The sequence below is a fragment of the Bombina bombina genome, chromosome 3, assembly GCF_027579735.1.
Source record: "Bombina bombina isolate aBomBom1 chromosome 3, aBomBom1.pri, whole genome shotgun sequence".
In the NCBI taxonomy this organism is placed as follows: Eukaryota; Metazoa; Chordata; class Amphibia; order Anura; family Bombinatoridae; genus Bombina; species Bombina bombina.
In genome coordinates, this window is record NC_069501.1 from 1,039,518,555 (window position 1) to 1,039,539,935 (window position 21,381).

The 21,381-nt window shown below is 38.4% G+C and overlaps 1 long non-coding RNA gene across 1 annotated transcript in view; it reads left to right on the plus strand.

Annotated features, from left to right (window-relative positions):
• The window catches only part of LOC128652052 (uncharacterized), a 51,301-nt gene that overhangs the window by 18,651 nt on the left and 11,269 nt on the right, over nt 1–21,381 (plus strand). Inside the window, exon 2 of the long non-coding RNA XR_008401253.1 lies at nt 19,365–19,446. This is a non-coding gene — a long non-coding RNA (uncharacterized LOC128652052). The remainder of the gene's footprint in view (nt 1–19,364; nt 19,447–21,381) is intronic.

Below are 21,381 nucleotides of genomic sequence, written 5' to 3' on the forward strand. Positions count from 1 at the left end.
ACCTTATCTGTCTTAGGTAGTGGTTATATGATGTTTCCCTCCCAGGCGAAATTACAATTGTTTTGATAGCTCCAATATAATACATGCGATCAGACGCAGCAGTGCTTCCCTATATATATATATAGTTTGCTCCCTGGTGGATGTGTGTTGGCTTATGTTTACTCTATTGTAGACTCGGATACAATATAAGGTTTCATGATATATTATATGATATATTTCAGATATAGAACATCTGCATATGTTATTATTTCTTTATACTATCAGATAAAAACCCCAGACTTAACTTGTCTACATAACAATACTATAGCAAGAATGATTTTGTGTGGTCAATTATGATGCTGCCAGCGGCCGGGGCAGCAGATCCCTTATAAGTCTCTTGCTGCGGATAGGCCCTATATGTTAAGTTCGGAGAAAGTTGTACAGCTTTATAGTATTGTGAAATGATAGAAATAGTCAAAAACTAGTAGGAAATGCTGTTGCTATTGATAATAATAATAATGATTATAATTGGTCACTTGTTAGCATTTATTCCGCTAGAACTGGTTCATGTCCAAGTCTAATTTATCTTTTGTTTTGTTTCTAGATTATTCTTTTATATCAATAGACCCCGCCTGCCCCCCCCCCCCCCCAGGGAGCTTATTTTCTAAACGTTTCCATGCTTGCCTTCTGACTAGTACTGAGCTAGATAATTTGTCTAGGGTCGGACCCTCCTGCTTGGGGGAGAATAAAATGTTAATATAGATGTAGTATAGACTTCAGATGAAATTTGCCCAGCCCTGCATACACTCCTACTACTAGTCCAGGTCCAACTCTACTATCTTATACTTTTGGTTTTTAGTTTGTTTTTATATTACTAGGCTCCGCCCCCCCCCCCTTTTTGGAGCTTATTTATTAAGCTAAGGGACACAGATCCCATCGATGACCCCCTAAAAACTACATGAGTCCTTCATTATAGTTACGGTTAATAAATTTTTCTATAATATATGTACATGTTTATAGTCTGGAGGACCCAAAAAGGGCCCTATATGCTGTTAATCTAAAAATCTTGAGGTCAATTTTTTTTTGTTTTTTTTTAACCACACAGGAAGCATTGCAATTCTATTCATTATGTTTGACTATTTGTTCTATAACACCTATTGTTTTTGAAATGTAAGTTTTCATTAATGATTCAAAATATGGCATGTCATGCTTACTGTTTTGGCAGCGGTATATACTTTTGACAATTGCCCTTACGGGTTAAGGGCCTATGTTTGTGGTTACTATGCTCTGTACTGTTTTATTATTTGCCTCAATAAAAATATTTAAAAAAAAAAAAAAAAAGCTCTAGGGGATTATAAAATGGTAGAATTTCCCATCATTCCAGTGCTTTATACACTCCCCAAGGTGCATAAAAATCCCACCTGTCCTCCGGGGAGGCCTATAGTGTCATCTAGGGGTTCAATCTTACAACCTATAGCCACATACTTAGATGTGCTTTTACAACCATTGGTACGAAATGTGGCATCATTCCTACTCTATTCCATGGAGGTGATTAAAATCACCAAGGATTTGCAGGATATGGAGGAGGGTGACTTACTAGTTACCCTGGATGTCACCAGCCTCTTTACAGTGATCCCCCATGGGGATGGAATATCTGCTATCAGGAGGAGACTAATTAAATATTTTTATGTTGGTCTACCTTGTAAGGTCATTTTAGAACTGATGGAATATTGCTTGAAATATAACTATTTCAAATTTTAGAATGGTTATTATTTGCAAACCTCCGGCACTGCGATTTTGTCAAATGTGACCCTATCATATGCCAATCTATTTATGGCATGCTTTGAGGAAGAGGATACTTTGCTATTTAAGGACCCCAGAATCAGATTGTTTAGGAGATATATAGACAATCTATTTTTGATCTGGAGGGGTACCACAGAAGATCTGGAGACTTGGGGGCCTATCTATCAAGCTCCGAATGGAGCTTGATGACCCGTGTTTCTGGTGAGCCTGCAGGCTCGCCAGAAACAGCAGTTATAAAGCAGTGGTCACAAAGACCGCTGCTCCATAACCTGTCCGCCTGCTCAGAGCAGGCGGACAGACATCGCCGGAAATCAACCCAATCGAGTACAATCGGGTTGATAGACACCCCCCTGCTGGCAGCCAATTGGCTGCGAGTCTGCAGGGGGCGGCATTGCACCAGCAGCTCTTGTGAGCTGCTGGTGCAATGCTGAATACGGCGAGCATATTGCTCGCCGTATTTAGTGAGGTCTGGCCAACCTGATCCGCACTGTCGGATCAGGTCTGCCAGACTTTGATAAATTGGGGCCATATTATTCAGAATTGAACCAACAAAATGAAAATCTGAAGTTCAAGATGACATATGACTTGACCCAGATTGACTTCCTAGACCTCAGGATACAGAAAATGGAGAACCACCTGAATACCACATTGTTTCATAAGGAGACGGACTGCAACTCCTTACTGGATGTAACCAGTTGTCACCCTCCGGGTTTGAAAAAAAGTTTTGTCACACTCCTAGTTTAGAAGGGTTGTGAGGAACAACACAGACTTCTCTGCTAAGGAATGTCAATGGAGGGACATGTTTTCAAAATTCCAACAAAGAGGTTATGGCAGACAGCACTTGCAAAAATCATTTGATGAATCCTTGATAATGACTCAGGAACAAGCACTTGAGAAGAAGATAAATGTACAAACACACAAGAGGTTGGTGTTTTCTACAGAATTCACACCTGACAAAAAAGAACTGCCAAAGATATTGAGAAATAATTGGGATTAGTGAAAAAAAAAGTTCAAAATGGGCATCAAATATAAAAAATATAATACTTTATTCCATCATCTTAAAAATTTAGTAGGAAAATGGATATACAATCCTAAACCAAAAGGCTAGTCTGACCGGTTTTGTGCAAGGATTGGCTTAGGATTGTATATCCATTTTCCTGCTCCGTTTTTTAACTTTCTTTTTTCACAAATACTTTTCTGGACTTCAGGGGTCCGTTCTCTACAAACTGAGCCTAAGTTTGCCTGCAGGACGCACACAGCCTATTATTCTTCTTCACTATTGCCCTCCAGCTACTGATGTCAGGATGTGAAGCAGTGGGGATTGGTCCTCCATCGGAGGCATGCAGAGGTAGAACATAGGAGGAGCCGGACAGCGTTCTTGGAAAGCTGTTTGCTTCAATGCTGTTTTGTGTCTCAGCATCCGAGCGGACCTAGCATGGAAATGCTGATTATGTGAGGACGTTTGACGCTGTTACCGATGGGTGGGTGAATTAATTTGAAGTCTATGCTGTGGCATTATTGTGTGGTGGTGCATATGGGACAGTGCTGTTAGAGCTCCTACGCTGATACCTATTAGAGTGAGCAAACGAGCAGCTGCTTATGTCGGTACTTAACCCTGGTTATCCCCATATCATTCCTTTAAATTAATCAAGGTGTATGAGGAATTGAGCCTTTTTGCCCACACTTGCCTTTATTGTCACTTCAGTTATCTATCAGTCTCGCTCACTCATGCTTGGTAACTGTGTTCTTTTGTTTTGATCTTGATTTACACATTATTTGATTCATGATTGTCTTTAAATATTTAGGATATCTTAAAATGTGATAAAAACTTACCATTCAATGTGTTTGATTGTGTCAGGGTGCCAGGAATCAGACTGGGATGAGAAGTTCAAAAATAATCACACCTTTATTAATAGCAAAAAATAATTATATGTCCACAAGTCAAATAACAAGCCAGGAGTCAAAACCAGAGCTGGTAGTCAGACGAGCCGAGTTAGGAGCCAAAGCGAATAATCAGACGAGCCGAGTCAGGAGCCAAATCGAGTAGTCAGATAAGCTGGAATCAGGATCAAGGAGAAGAGCAGAGTCAGGAACAAGCCAGGGATCAGGAACCAGAAGGGAAGTCCGACAGCCAGGTAATACATAGGAACTGGAACTCACAAACAGGTCTGAGACAACGCAAGGGCAAAGCATACTGAACAGAGGCCCTTTTAATAATAAGTGATAACATCACAATTCTAAGACTGCAACCTGTCTCACATGGATGATGTACACCAATCTGGCCATAAAAGGGTGTGCAGGAAAGGAGCAGCATCACACACTATGCTCCAGAGTCAGCAAGAGAGGTAATTAAAATGGTTGCCAGCAGCACATGGCAAACAAAGCAGGGAAAAAACCCTGACAGTACCCTCCCCTCAACGACCCCTCTCCCGTGGGAGGACAAAAGGCTTATTGGGGAAACTGGCATGGAAGAGACAGAGGAGGGCCGAAGAATGAACATCAGAGGAGGGAACCCATGAACGCTCCTCTGGACCATAGCCCCTCCAGTGAACCAAATACTGTACGTGGCCCCTGGACATATGAGAGTCAATAATGCTGCTGACCTCATATTCTTCATGGTTGTCAACAAAGATAGGATGGAGACGAGGTAACACAGTGGTAAACCGATTACAAACCAATGGTTTCAAGAGGGAGACATGAAAACATTGGAGATGCGCATTGCTGGAGGAAGGTCAAGAGCGTAGGCCACAGGATTGACCCGTTGGAGTATTCGAAAAGGACCAACATAACGGGGAGCCAGTTTATTGGAAGGCACACAAAGGTTCAAGTTGTGGGAGGACAGTCAAACCCTCTCACCAACCTGGTACGAAGGCGCGGGCAGACGCCTACGATCAGCCTAGAACTTTTGGCGCTGCATAGAACAATGAAGGCAATCCTGAATCTGCAGCCACGTGGAACGGAGTTGCCGGAGATGCTCCTCCAAAGCCGGAATACCCTGAGACATGAATGAATTGGGCAACAAGGATGGTTGAAACCCATAATTCGCCATAAAGCATTAATAGCACTATTACGAGCAAACTCTGCCCAAGGTGACAGTTCAGACCAATTATTGTGGTTATCTGAGACATAGCAACGGAGGAACTGTTCCAGAGCTTTATTAGACCATTCCGCAGCCCCATTGGATTGAAGGTGCCGAGGAGAAGGAAAGCGGGATCCCCATTTGAGCACAAAAGGAACACCAAAATCTGGAAACAAACTGGCTACCCCGGTCCGACACTATCTCCTTGGGTAACCCATGTAAACGGAAGACCTCCCGGGCAAAAATTGAAGCAAGCTCCTGAGCGGTAGGCAACTTCTTCAAGGGAATGCTATGTGACATTTTAGAAAAACAGTCAACCACCATAAGGATAACAGTATTGCCATTGGAAACATGGAGCTCGACAATGAAGTCCATGGAAAGATGTGTCCAAGGACGCTCATCATTAGCAATAGGTTGAAGAAGACCCACAGGAAGATGTTGAGGAGTCTTATTCTGTGCACAAACTGAGCAGGAGGCAACATACGCAGCAACATCAGAACAAAGACCTGGCCACCAGAATTGTCGAGGGACAGACCAAATCATTTGGTTCTTGCCTGGGTGACCTGCAGCTTTAGGATAGTGGTAAGTGTGCAAAAGTTTAGTTAGAAGATTCTCAGGAACAAAACACTTACCACTAGGTTTCTCAGGAGGTGCATTGGTTTGTGCAGCCAGGATCTCCTCCCCCAAGGGAGAAGTCAAATTAGTACGTATAGTAGCCAAAATATGGTCAGTAGGTATAACTGGAGTAGGTACAGACTCCTCCTTGGACAGAGGCAAAAATTGTCGAGAGAGGGCATCATACCTAACATTCATACTACCAGGCAGGTAAGAGACCACATAATTAAACCAAGACAAAAATAGCGCCCATCTGGCCTGTCGGGGTGACAAACATTTTGCTTCAGATTGATAAGTTAAATTCTTGTGGTCAGTAAGAATGAGCACTGGTACGCTAGTACCCTCGAGAAGATGCCTCCATTCCTTGAGTGCCAAATTTATGGCCAGTAATTCCCTGTAGCCAATTTCATAATTGCACTCTGTTGGAGACAATTTCTTACAGAAGAAACCGCACGGATGCAAGGAAATGTCAGTCGTAGGACATTGAGACAAGAGGGCACCTACTCCAGTCTCAGACGCATCAACCTCAAGATCGAAAGGCAGGACAGGGTTAGGATGAGCCAGAACTGGAGTGGCAGCAAAGGCAGTCTTAAGACTATCAAAGGCCTTAATGGCAGTAGGTGACCAATGGAGTGGATCATTCTCTTTACGGGTCATGTCTGTGATAGGTTTGACCAAGGAAGAAAAGTTTTTAATAAACTTTCTATAGTAATTGGTGAACCCCAAAAAAGTTGAATAGACCGAAGACCAACTGGGCGAGGCCACTGCAGAACTGCAGACAACTTGTCAGGATCCATGGAGAACCCTGCAACGGAGATAACATAACCTAGGAAGGTTACTTGAGTCTGATGGAACTCACATTTCTTGAGTTTACAAAAAACAGGCCGTTTTTATGTAGTCTCTGAAGAACCCGTGTAACATCAGAACGATGAGCCTCAAGTGTGGGTGAGTGTATGAGGATGTCGTCTAAATACACCACAACAACCTGTTGCAACATATCTCGTAGGACATCATTAATAAATTCCTGGAAAATAGCAGGAGCATTACATAGGCCAAAGGGCATTACAAGATAATCATAATGCCCGCTCCTGGTGTTAAATGCTGTTTTCCATTTGTGGCCCCCCTAACGATATTGTACGCTCCTCTCAAATCAAGTTTAGAAAAGACTGTAGCTCCCTTGAGGCTATCAAAGAGTTCCGTAATGAGAGGAATAGGGTAAGCATTCTTAATGGTAAGATGATTAAGACCCTATAATCAATGCATGGTCTTAACTTGCCACCCTTTTTCTTCACAAAGAAGAAGCCAGCCCCTGCAAGAGCAGGATTTGCGGATGATCCCCGCGACAGAGCATCGGCAACATACTCCTCCATAGAGCAATTCTCCGCAACAGACAGAGGGTAAACCCAGCCCCGAGGAGGAATGGCTCCGGGTTGCAGTTCTATGGCACAATCGTAAGACCGGTGAGGAGGCAACGTACCGGCACGCACCTTGTCAAAAATGTATAGGAACTCTCGGTACTTCTCTGGCAATTGAGATACCAAAGAAGTGCACAAGACTTAAACTGGTTTCCGAAGACATTGCGGAGACCACGAAAATTTTTTGGACCTGCGCCAGTCGAGACTGGGATTGTGCTTTTGGAGCCAGGGATAACCCAGAAAAACTGGAAAATGCAGAGAATTTATCACCTTGAACTGGAGGGTTTTAAAATGGAGAGCCCCAACAGCCATGGCTAACGGAGCGGTTTCATGAGTAACGAGTAATAAGTGCGGGCTGAAGGGGCCTGCCATCAATGGCCTCAATAGCAAGCGGAACGGACCAAGGATAAACAGGAATGATACAAAAGCACTGTCAATGAAATAGCCCGCAGCACCGAAGTCAACAAAAACCTGAGTGACTATGGAGGAATGTCAAGGGTTAGACTAAGCACCACGGGAGTGCCCCCTAGCTTTATACAAAGGCCTCCTAGTCAGCCCAAAAGAGAGTATGATAATTGAGTGGATGTATAAAGCGCCTAAAAAAGGCTGGGGTATAGACGAACCATAAACTCTGATCAAATATGAGGAGATCCTAAGACCACTAAAAATGTATACACAATGGTTCTAATAATGTCTATTAAATATTAGATTTAATACAACAAATAATAAAATGCAATTATACAATGATTGTACATAAATACAAACAATGGGAATTCCCAAAAACAAATGTATGTAGTTAAAAATACAGTTTAAAATTACAGTAAAATTATATTTAAGGATCCATAATAAATGTTATAAAAATAGTCTCTCCAAATGATGTCCAATAAACGGAATGTCCAGCAGGATTAGTGTCCAAAATGCAAATATCCAAAAATCAATAATTGCAATTCCTGAATCCAGAGAAGGGTGCCAAATTATGAATACTGGTGCAACAATAAACTGGTGTGTTGAAGTGAAAAAATGTGAAGCAAATCCAAAAAATATATATGTAACAAATCCAAAAAAGTATATAATAAAGGTGGATGTGAAAAATTAAAAATGAAAAAATATAAAAATTAAGAAAAATGAAGAAAGATTGAGAAAAAATGAAGAAAAAATTAAGAACAGTGTTGATTATAAAAAGTGATGGTAAAGAATCCTCCAAGTGTGATCCTAGTAGTGTTCAGTGTCTTTTAAAGTTTAAATAAATGTTGAGTGTCCTATAAAAAATTAAAACAACATAGTGTAGAACGTACAAATGAAAGTATAATTATTGGAAATGTGCTTACCCACTGTCGACGCGTTTCGGCCTCTGCAAGGCCTTTTTCAAGACAATACATTTGTTTGGCATAAGTGGCCTTATAAAGGGTAAGGGGTTGGGTTTGTTTGAGAGTCCGTTCCCCAACTAGGGAAAAGAAACACCCCTCTGTGGTTGGCCAGTGTGGATACCTCTAAATAGAGTTTACACGTAGATGGAAGTATGTGCACACTTACCCCCCTCCTCTTCACGGCTCGTGATCCCGGTGTGTACCTGTGCTATAGTAGCCTTGAGTATGGATTCACTCCAGGTGGCCGTCGGTCCATGTAATTTCGCTTGGAGCCTCCACGCTCAAACAAGCCACTCCGTCTGTCGCCGCCACAATGACTCACCCGGCTCACAGGTCTGACGTCACCAGTAGACGCCGGCTTACGGGAGGGGTAAGGAGTCCCCGATTCTTGATTTTCAACCGAAGGTCCTCAATCGTCCACCTCATTAGTATCCAAACTGGAACTTGTCATGAAAATTAGCTGCTGACTCCAGAGTACTGGAGTCGCAGTGTTGAAGTCAATCATTAGCTTTTATTAATCCATAAAAACAGGTTAACAGGAAAACAGGAAAAACTGCCCTTCAGGTTTCAACAAGCTTACGCGTTTCAGCTTTATGGTGTGGAGGGGTACAGTGGAAAGAGCTGAGACCTTTGTGAAATGGTTAAATAACAACGACTTTGGGTTGGAGTTCACTTTTGAACTAAGAACCAGATCAATTTTTTGGATCTCACATTGAAGGGGATTCCCAAAGTTGGGGTTGAAACCAAGGTCTACAGAAAGCCAATAGCAGGTAACACACTACTCCACGCCAGGAGCAGTTATCCGAAACAGGTGTTTAAATCAGTCGCAATAGGCCAATTCACTAGACTTAAGCGCAATTGCAGCGATCCTGAGCAGTTTGAAAAACATGCTGATCAATTGTCAGAACGCCTGAAGGTGAGAGGATATAAATCGTATGAGATACAGAAAGCAAGGGAGGAGGTTACTTCCTCCAGCAGAAATAAAATGCTAGAAAAAGCCAAAATGAAGTCTACTAAAAGTGAAAACTTGTACTTTGTAATGGATTATAGCATCCAATACAACAAAATTTGCCAGATAATAAACAAACACTTCAAATTGTTGGCAGCGGATAATGCGCTGGCTGGTGTGGTAGAACATGGTTGCAAGTATTCATTTAGGAAGGGAGTTACTATGGGCAACCTCCTGGCCCCCATTGAATTAAAAAGTACTCAGAGGGAGGAGCCTAGCTCCTGGCTCAGATTCAAGGGAGTATATAGATGTAGCAGTGACGTGCAGTGACGTCAGAGGTTGGTGAGGCAGTGGCTAGGATATGCCTTCATTCTTTAGATATCCTTTGTTGAAGAAATAGCAATGCACATGGGTGAGCCAATCACATGAAGTATCTATGTGCAGCCACCAATCAGCAGCTACTGAGCATATTTAGATATGATTTTCAACAAAGGACATCAAAAGAATGAAGAAAATTAGATATTAGATGTAAATTGGAAAGTTATTTAAATTTGCATATGGGTTTCATGTCCCTTTAAATGGTGTCTTGGAAAACTGGTCAACTTAGTAAACATCTGATTTTAGTCTTAAAGGATTGTAACAAACTCTTGCCAGATAACACAATGCTTGCTCTGATTATGAGATCTAGAAATCCATGCCCATTAAAATATGTTTAAAACATACTTTTTACTTTAATGCTGCAAATTATGCTTATAGATTCTTTCATTACATAAGGGATGAGAGTCAGAGGGGGAGGAAGAGAGACAGAGAGAGAAAGAGACCATGGGGAGAACAACACATAAGGAGAGAGAGGGATAGAGAGAGAGACACACACACACACACACACAAGGGGGGGACCACTGCATTTTAAAGTAATAAAACAGCAGAGCTACAGAGAGTTCATGAAATTAGTCTATAATTTAATGTGAAGTACAGAGGCAAGCTGCTAAGTTAGTGGGTGTAAAGTTTGAGTAAACAAAATACAAAAACGACCCTGCTGTAAAAGAGTAAAAAACACTAAACCACATTCATTAAATTATCATTTTCACTAACAGAATCCCTATCAGTAAAATCTTACTTCAATAAGATGTGGCTGAAGAGAAACATTGCTCTCTGTGCCTCTCTCTTCCTGCTCTGTATAAGGATTCAGGAAGTGACAGTGGCACATTCCACTGCACTTAGAGGGGAAGAACAGAACTCTCTCTTTTTCACTTTAGCAAAGCTAGCAGGTTCACAGGACAGCAACAAAATATATGAAAGTTGTTTTTTTCCGTTTTTGTTTTGTTTTATATGATTTAACATCCAGCCCCAACCCTATGTTCCACTTACTAATGCCTCTCGCTGGATTGGTTCAGCCCAAATAGGACTGCCTCAAATAAGCAGTTAATGGGCCATGCAATGATCTTAACCACTTTCATCCAGTAGATGGCGCAGCATGTTGTGTAATGGTGGGCAGACCTGCTTGTGCCTCTCCATTGCACAACATATAGCTGTGAGAAAAAATGCTGGGGAAAAAAATTACAATTTTTTTTTTTAAAGCCAATAAAAAAATATATATTTTTGCCCATATGAAAGGTGAAGCACTGCCTCACCTGCCTCTAGTGACTGCACATCACTGAGATGTAGTAACATCACATGCAAGGCATGTGAGCATCTTTTGATAGGAGAGGGGTTCAGAAGCTGTGTAACTAATGAAGTTTACAACCACAAAAAATGCATAAACTGTAGGAGCAGTTTTTCAGTATATCTAGCAGGCTGCGTAGCATGCAACCTACAGTATTTAGGTATGACAACAAGAGAGACACGGGTACGCATCAGAGAGCACCTCTTGGATATTAAGGCGGGCACTCTGACCACCCCTCTCGTCCAGCATTTCAAATTGATCCATAATAAAGTAAGTACACACTTCAAATGGACCATTATTGAAACTGTGGATGCAGGGCCAAGGGGGGGGGGGGGCAGAGAGTCCGCACTTGCAAAAAAAGAGGTGTTCTGGATATTCAAATTGGGAACAAGATATCCCACAGGATTGAATTCAGCCTATGACTTAATAAACCATTGGACATAATGCAGTGTGTTCCTAGTCACTGGTGTATCTTTAGATTATATTCATCAGTGATTCATTGATGTTTGAAACTTAAAGAATCTGAATGTGTTCTCATTTACTTTTTGGGTATTATTGTTTTCTCCCTTAATGGGTATAATTATTATGGATCAATTTGAAAAGGAAGAGGCATTTCAGCCTCTATAAACTATCCTAGGATGGTTATGACACAAGGGATCTAATTCAATATATTATAGTAATAAATTAGCTATGGAATAAATTTTAAGTTTCAATATTGAAATTTATTTAGTCGCAAAAATTGTGATCTAGGACAGCTTAGCAGAGTCCGTGAGTGAGGGATAATTGTAGATAATTTGGCATTTAGTATAAGCCAGCTAAAGCTGCAATCAACTATCACTCAGTTATTAATGCAACAATTAAAATTACTCACTCACTGACTCTCCATTAGTGGTTATAAATACCAATTATTATCTATCTACACAGCACAAAGGTTCATATGCAGTAATCAGGTTATGGGTTTAGTGTTAAGATTTACTTACTACATGTACTTGAAAAAGTTAAACAGTGAAGAAGTAGTTAAACTGGTCACTGCCGTTCAGCCAATGAAATGTTTTTACACCCCTTTTAAAGCCGATCAGTAACAGGGGATATCTGTGAGCTATGATTACGGCATAAAGCCGAAACGCGTAAGCTTGTTGAAACCTGAAGGGCAGTTTTTCCTGTTTTCCTGTTAACCTGTTTTTATGGATTAATAAAAGCTAATGATTGACTTCAACGCTGCGACTCCTGTACTTTACTTTTTTGTTGGGTGTGTTTGGGCGCCAAAATTATCTCTTTTTGACCACCTACTTCCTGTTTAGAATGCATCATGGGAAAGGATGTCAAAATTCCATAAATAAAATGTTAAAAAATTTAAAAAAATTGAGACATATTTAAAAGATGATATCCTAAATAGTGTGTAATTTTACTAAAAGTATATCTAATTCTTCTTAAATGATGTTTTATATATTGTTTTGTTTTGCTGATATCACTTCCAGTTTCGGCAAAAAATGGAAGTGTTTCTACAAGGAGTAGGCTTAATTTATACAGAGAGATGCGGTTAGAGTTGGTAGCTTGATGATTGTATATTGTTATATATAAAACTATATATATATGACCTTTCATGACCGGCTTGATTCAGGTTCGGAATGTATCGGAAGTGGGAACGTAACGTCACTTCCGGTTTCGACTACTTGATTAAACCATAACGGATGTTTTGGAATCTATCTCTAAGGCGGCAATAATTTTCAATTTAGCTACCTTGATTGTTCTTTGTTTGTGTACGTACTACATTGATTTTGTGCTTTAATATGGAGAAACTGAAAGGTAGGGGTCAGTATCGGTGAACCGGAAGTTCAAATGGATCGTTATTTCCTTTTGTGGCCAGCATCGTAACAATAAAGGTGCATCAATTTAAACTTAAAATTAAAATTAAAGCTTTGCTTTATAAAAACTCCTTGAATTCATTGTCTAAGGTGTCTTACTTCTAGATATTCAGACGTGGTAAAACAAATTTAGTGATCATCATTTTCGTCAGACCGGAAGTGGGTAAACGATCATTTCCGGTTATGCCTAACACAGAGGATCGTGAAATTTTATACATAAACACACATATCTTACAATGGTATAAATAATAATTATAAGAGATCATGATATTTATAAAGAACAAGCCCATTGTTACACAGCCATTTCAAATATGCCTATCGGTTCTAACATATAATAGTAAGACCGGAATAATGTCTACAGATATATTGTGCATGTGTCTAGGGATCATATTCCATGAAATAAGGAGTGTCTATATCAACGAGGAATTATATATCAAAGAGAAATTGTATAAATATAGAATGGTAGTAACAACCACTAGGGGTAAATAACACATTATTGCCACAATCTCATCAGTAATAGTTTCAATGAAATAGATGTGGCCAATTGGACAATTTATGAATGACTTTGGGGTAGAAATTAACTTGTGATGAGTCAAAAATAAAAATGGATTAAAAATACTAAAGAATAAACATAGGATAAATGATTACATCTAAGGTAGAGGGAATTCGTAATATATGAGAGTGGTAGTATCATGTTAAATATAATGAGAAATAGATGAGGGTTGTTAGTACTTAGTGTGAGATAGATAATTTTAGATAATTGTGTTCTAATGGGTCATTGGTAGTGACCAAAGAGAGGGTAGATGGTAAATTAATAGTAGCATCAACAGTCGAGCAAAATCGTTTAGGATATGTAACCAAAAGTAACAGTATCTTGTGGTCAGATACTGAGAGACCTATGTGGAGGCTGTCTTCCATTAGGTCTTCATTTCTAGTCTGAGACAGATAATTCTAATCGGTAATTGGTGGTGACCAAAGGTAGGAAGGAAATAGAGGGTAAATTTTCACTGGGGTGAGGGAAGAACAAAACTAAATGGGTAGTTTCAATGTGTCGTCCAAATTAAAGATATGTAGGCTAGTAAATATAAGGAACCAGCGAAAAGATGCTGTGAACACAGCATAGTGACAGTGAAAGCACAGCAGCACGGGATGTCTCAAAATTAAATAGCCCCAAAAAATTAGTAGGATTAAACATATAAATTGGGTTTAAATATAAAAAGACAAAGTTATAGTAGATGGATAAGATCATCTTTGTTATTGAGTCCTTTTGGGTGTAAAAAATCTAACAGGAATATCCATTTGGATTCTGTTGTTAAAAGATTTTTCTCGTGGTTACCACCTCTCCAGTTTTTATTGACTTTTTGGATGCCTGTATATTTTAGATCTTTGATGTTCCCTTTGTGTATGGTTGAAAAGTGTTTGTATAGTATCCATATTCAGTTTCTCTATTGACAGTTCCCTTATCCTATCCTTTAAGGGTCTTGATGTTTGGCTGATATACTGTAGGCCACATTGGCACTCTATTAGATAGATTACATTCTTATCTTGGCATTTGATAAGCTCCTGGATTTGGTAAATTTCTTTTTGTGATGTGATTGGAACATATTTGTTTTGTTTCCACACTTACAAGCTTTACATTTGGGGCAAGGAAAGAATCCTTTAATTTTCTTTCCATATATATTATTTGTCTCCACTTTTTTTGGTCTTTGTAGGCTTGGCGACAATCGGTTTTTTAAATTGTTTGTTTTTCTATAAACAAAAGTTGGATTTGAGGGAAGTTTGTCTCCAATCAGATCGTCCTCTTTAAGCAGAACCCAATGTTTCCTGAATATCTTTTCAATTATGTGTTTGTTGCTGCTGTACTCAGTGATCATGTGAATATTTATTAAATCAACTTTAACTGTTTTCTTTTTTTCTTTATATTTTATCAGGTCTTGTCTTTCCATGCCTCTTACTTCTTCTATTTTGAGGCCTAATAGATCTTCCTGATAGCCTCTTTCCATAAATTTGTTTTTAAGTAGTAATGCTTGTTCTTCCCATTTGTCATAATTTGAGCAGTTTTTCCGAATTCTTAGAAGCTGTCCTTTAGGAATGTTTTTTCTCCATTTTTCATGATGACAACTGAAATTATGGACGTAATTGTTACTGTCGACATCCTTGAAGTGAGTCGATGTTTCCCATTTAGCGTCCCTTACTTCTATCTTGAGATCTAGAAATACAATCTCTGTCTTGCTCCAAAGGTGTGTAAATTTCAGATTTAAAACGTTCTTATTCATAACTTCCATGGTGAATTCTAGGTCTTCCAATGTACCCTTCCAGATGATCAAAATGTCATCTATATATCTGCGGTACAGGACCAGGTCCGCGCCAGCAGGGCAGGAGTCCCAAAATATCTTCTCCCATCTGCCCATATAGAGGTTTGCATAGCTAGGGGCGAACCTGGTCCCCATAGCTGTACCTCAGATCTGTTTATAATATTTCCCCTCATTGCAGAAATAATTGTGGGTCAGAATATGTTGTATACTGTCCACAATGAAGTCGGATTGCTCTTTAGGTATCTCTGGATCATTCTCTAGGAAATAACTGACTGCTTCACACCCCTGCTTATGGGGAATACTTGTGTAGAGCGCAGTAACGTCACACGTTACCATTATAAATCCCTCTTCCCATGGGATCGAATTTAATACATTTAGTACCTGTGTCGAGTCTTTTAAAAACAAAGGGAGTTGCCTCACATATTTCTGTAGTAGCTTGTCCACATACTCCGAGAGGTTGCTAGTTAGCGACCCGACCCCGGAGATGATGGGTCTGCCCAGAGGATTTTGCAATGATTTATGTATTTTAGGCAGGTGATACATAATAGGTGTAATAGGATGTTTAACATCTAGGTATATGTATTCTTTTTCATTCAGAATTCCTAGTGTTTTTGCCTTTCCTAACAGATCTTTTAATTCTTTTTGAAATTCCCCTCTAGGGTTTTTACGTAGCTTTAGATAGGTTGTTGAATCATTCAATAGGCGCTCATTTTCTTTGTTGTAATCAACTCTGTTGAGGATCACAATACCTCCGCCTTTATTGGTGAATTTGATGGTTATTAAGTTGTTTGATTCTAGTCTTTTGATAGTGTCCCTTTGTTTTTTGGACAGATTTTGTTTCACTTTCTTGAGGTTTTTAGTATTTATATTCCTTATTTCATTAGTTACTATTGTCTCGGAGGTTTCAATGGCAGTCCCCTTCATAGAGATAGGATAAAATGTAGATCTTGGTTTAAGGTCTGTATGTTTGAATTCATCTTGCCCGATGTCTGTTGTATAACTTCTATGTATCTGTGTTTCAAGTTGGGATTTTGAAAAGAACCTTTTCAACGTAAGTTTCCTTATAAACTCTTTCGTGTTAACATAGGATTGGAACTTATCCAGACTCCTAGCTGGTGCAAAAGTCAAACCATAGCTTAATACTTCTTTCTCTTCCTTTGTTAAATTATATGAGCTAAGATTAAATATTCCGTCCTTTATGATGTTATCGATTGTAGAGTCCTCTTGTGTTGGACATATGGTTTTTGCTTTTTCTTTTCTTATTCCGATTCCTCCTCTCTTCCCTCTGTGCATTTTCTTTTTGGATTTGTGGGAGGTGTTTTTCTCAAATCCGCTTCCTTCCTTCCGGTTTGTACCTTCCCTTTGTTCTTTGCCACGGGTATGTTGGTCTCTAAAAAAGTCGAAGAAGAGGGTGTCTGATATAGAGGTATATCATCAATCCCTAGTTCTCTTGTTTTTTCTTGGTGTGTAGGGCTTTTCCACCTAATGGTGTTGTGATTCTCTCCCTGTGTTCTTGGGATGTCTCGTCTTGGAGGTGTTCTCTCTAGACCATCTGACCGCCTTTCATTTTGATGTGAGTATTGATCACTTCCATTGTAGCCATTTCTCTGTGTATATTGTTTTTCTTCTTCTTGTCATCTTGTCTGGTTCCTTCAATAGTTGTCACGAGGATAGTAATCTTTATCATCATAGTATCTCTCTCTGTATCTCCAATTATTGCCTCTATTGGTGTTTCTCATGGTTCTTTGTCTTGTTACATTATCTGGTGTCCTATAATGGTTATTCTTATAAAAATGTTGTCTATATTGATTTTGTCTATGGTTGTGATTGGGTACTCTCCAATCTTTCTGATTATGACATTCAAAATCATTTCTTCTTTCCCATATTGGATTATAATAGTTATAATTATGATTATAATTATTTCTCCATCTTGAGTCACTACTCGGGTAATCTTGGAGGTATTCTTTATCTTGCATAGGTGTATTCATATATCGTCTCCTATTGGTATATCTATAGGAGTTTTGTGTCAAATAATTTCTTCTCCTATATGTTCTATTTGGCCAGTCTCTTAGTTCTTCTTTAGTATCTTCCCTATATGTCTTAGATTTAGATCTTATGTTTGTGTCTGGTATAGTCTCAGCTTCTTCAGAAGTATTGGAACAGTCATAATTTTTCTTTTCTATCTCCCTTTTTAGTTTTTTAGTTTTTTTCATAATGACTTCTCTCACTTTTGTTACTTTCTTAACTAAATTAGTTTTTCTCTCTGTGATGTCAATCCCTGAACTTTCTAAGTTCATTAAAATTTCCTCATCCTCTTTAATATCGTTATCAGTCTGTTTGATGAGTCCCTCTCTATAGTCTACAATAATGCCCATTAGTACTTTAGATACTTGTTTAAGAGCATCTTTCCATCTATTAGATAATATGGAGTGTGATATTGGGAATGCACATTCTTTGGTCACCACCAAACCTTTGCGTACAATATCTAGTTCTATACATTTCTTCAAAAAAGAGATATCTGCTTTATATTTCACCTTTGTAATTAGTAGTTTTTCTAATTCTTTAAATAAAGTTTGTGCATCTATACAATCATCTACTTCCATGTCTCCTTCATTACAGGCGGCGTACAAATTAATCTACTGTCTGAGGGTTTTGAGGGACTCCATCTCCACAGATAGAGAATTAATTAACCACACGATTAGCAGGGAGGTGGGCTAAAAATGAAATGAAAAGAGTCCCTGGCTGCTCAGGTCTATACTAGGGATAGGTAAATTGGAAATGTCAAGGGTTAGACTAAGCTCCACGGGAGTGCCCCCTAGCTTTATACAAAGGCCTCCTAGTCGGCCCAAAAGAGAGTATGAAAATTGGGTGGATGTATAAAGCGCCTAAAAAAGGCTGGGGTATAGACAAACCATAAACCCTGATCAAATATAAGGAGATCCTAAGACCACTAAAAATGTATACACAATGGTTCTAATAATATCTATTAAATATTAGATTTAATACAACAAATAATAAAATGCAATTATACAATGAATGTACATAAAAACAAACAATGGGAATTCCCAAAAAACAAATGTATGTAGTTAAAAATACAGTTTAAAATTACAGTAAAAATATATTTAAGGATCCATAATAAATGTTATAAAAATAGTCTCTCCAAATGATGTCCAATAAACGGAATGTCCAGCAGGATTAGTGTCCAAAATGCAAATATCCAAAAATCAATAATTGCAATTCCTGAATCCAGAGAAGGGTGCCAAATTATGAATACTGGTGCACCAATAAACTGGTGTGTTGAAGTGAAAAAATGTGAAGCAAATCCAAAAAATATATATGTAACAAATCCAAAAAAATATATAATAAAGGTGGATGTGAAAAATTAAAAATGAAAAAATATGAAAAAATATAAAAATGAAGAAAAATTGAGAAAAAATGAAGAAAAAATTAAGAACAGTGTTGATTATAAAAAGTGATGGTAAAGAATCCTCCAAGTGTGATCCTAGTAGTGTTCAGTGTCTTTTAAAGTTGAAATAAATAGTGAGTGTCCTATAAAAAATTAAAACAACATAGTGTAGAACGTACAAATGAAAGTATAATTATTGGAAATGTGCTTACCCACTGTCGACGCGTTTCGGCCTCTGCAAGGCCTTTTTCAAGACAATACATTTTTTTGGCATAAGTGGCCTTATAAAGGGTAAGGGGTTGGGTGTGTTTCGGCACCAAAATTATCTCTTTTTGACCGCCTACTTCCTGTTTAGAATGCATCATGGGAAAGGATGTCAAAATTGCATAAATAAAATGTTAAAAAATTTAAAAAAATTGAGACATATTTAAAAGATGATATCCTAAATAGTATATCTGATTAAAATTGTGTGTAATTTTACTAAAAGTATATCTAATTCTTCTTAAACGATGTTTTATATATTGTTTTGCTGACATCACTTCCGGTTTCGGCAAAAAACGGAAGTGTTTCTACAAGGAGTAGGCTTAATTTATACAGAGAGATGCGGTAAGAGTTGGTAGCTTGATGATTGTATATTGTTATATATAAAACTATATATATATATATATGACCTTTCATGACCGGCTTGATTCAGGTTCAGAATGTACCGGAAGTGGGAATGTAACGTCACTTCCGGTTTTCGACTACTTGATAAAACCATAACGGATGTTTTGGAATCTATCTCTGATGCTGCGATAATTCTTCATTTAGCTACCTTGATTGTTCTTTGTTTGTGTAGTACATATTTAAAAAAATGCTCTATATGCATGAAATAAATATTCCACACATTTTCTGTCCCTTTAATCCAGATATCAATGACAAAACTTGGATGAGCTTCTGAACTGAAACATAACCAAATGGAATATAGATGGAAAGGAAGCCAAAAACTAGGTGAGTTGAGATCTATGTTTTCTCAAACATTAGAATGGAACCTTGGCCAAAGTCCCTTTAAATAATTATTCCTTGTGATGTGAAATACAGTACAAAACCAGGATGTTGTACTGTACACTGCATTCCAAAGATGTATGGAAAAGTACAATCACAAATAATTACTTTCTATGACAATTTACAGCTGACTTCCACATAATTGTTGCCTGCTAATTGTGTTTACGCTAAGCTTCTGGCACAACTTTATTCTAAACCCTGTCATTGCCGCTCCAGGCCCCAAAAGCAGTGAAGAGAGTGTAGACATGCACTATTGAGTTATCTTTTGGCACTCCAATACTATAAATAAAGGCATTGTGCCTTAGCTTTATTTTAATGTCAGACAAAACATCACTAACTTTAAATTCCAGGGTGCATTCACTGACAAATGTCATGTTAAAAACTGTTTTTATGTTTTGCTGACATGGTAACTGTATAATGAATGATATGCTGCATATTTCAGATGTTTTGTTTTTGTATTATTTTTGGAGTATTTCATTTTCTGCTGGGACATACAAACATGTCTGGTTTGTTTGTGAATAAAACAAAAGACAACCGGATGATCCTCCAAATAGTTTCCAAACTATCCAAAATAGACTGGTGTTCTGCAATGTTTAGTGAAAACAGGAAACAGCAATCCTTCTCTGCATTAATGTTCGCCTTGGGTGGGAGAGTCACAATAATCAGATGTTGTTTATTTTTAGCATAACACTACAAACACATTATTATTTTTTTCTTCTAACTGGATCCAGCTTTGAATATTTTGATCTTCTGTTTTTTTTCTTTAGTACTTTCCACATCATTAAGGAGTTGAATAAGCATCATTTGTGATTGTTTTAAATAAATAGCAGAAGAGGGAAATTTACCTAAATCTCCTTCTAACAAAAACAATTTTGCTGAATGCGCATAAATATATGCAGTTTGTTTAATTCAGAGACATCTGTAACATCTTTCCTATGAAAGCATTTGTGCTTCTTAGAATTTAGAATTTTTCTAGAGAGTACCCTTGTTAGGTGGCTTCCAATCCTTATAGCCCATAAGGATTTGAGGCAAAAACCCACCTACCAAGCATACTCTCTGGGTTCCCAGTAAGCCAGATTTTTAGTAATATGATAACAGGTGTATAATTAGCTATCCAGTTGCTGTCTGAGGAGGTTGCACTGTCATTTCCAGACCTAACATCCGTCCTATATATTTTAGGACTGTCACAATTTGAAGCACTATCCCTCCCTCAGCTTTCTTTTACTACAGATGTCCTGGCTTCTAAATCAAAACTAGTGATTGTCCCAACATCGTCCATGGGCTGCCCGACTCCATCTGTGGTCCATGTATAACTGTCCTTGGCATACGCAACCCACCTGTGGAATACCTACCCATCAGTATTGAATCCACCCACAGAACATTCAAAGTCCCTCCCACAAGTCTCGCTTGGAGACAGAAGAAACACTAAGAGAGTTATTTTCAGAATAAAATATATTATGGTTTATTTACATATATGTAGGAATTAAGTATATGTTAAAATCAAATACAAGAATCTTGTTTTAAAATTGGAAATATTTCCCTAATGTGTAAATAACAGCAAAAAAAAAAAATAGCAGCAAAAAAAGCAGCAAAAGTTTGCAGCAAAGAACCTGGAATAAAAGTCCTTTAAATGTATCGGGCATAAAAGAAACTCTTGTTTCAAAAGGAGACAAAGTATCTATAGTTCCATTCACGTGTATAAGTCTTGGTATGTAGGGTCCGATGTTTGCAAGTGCCCTATAGCCACTCTGATACACTCACTTTCACCCCACTTGTTATTCCGGGAAATGCAGGTATCCCAAAAGATAAACACCAACCTCTCACAGCAATTTTGCTGACCACCTCTTCTTGTGCAGCTTCCATGTATTCCTCCCAAACAAT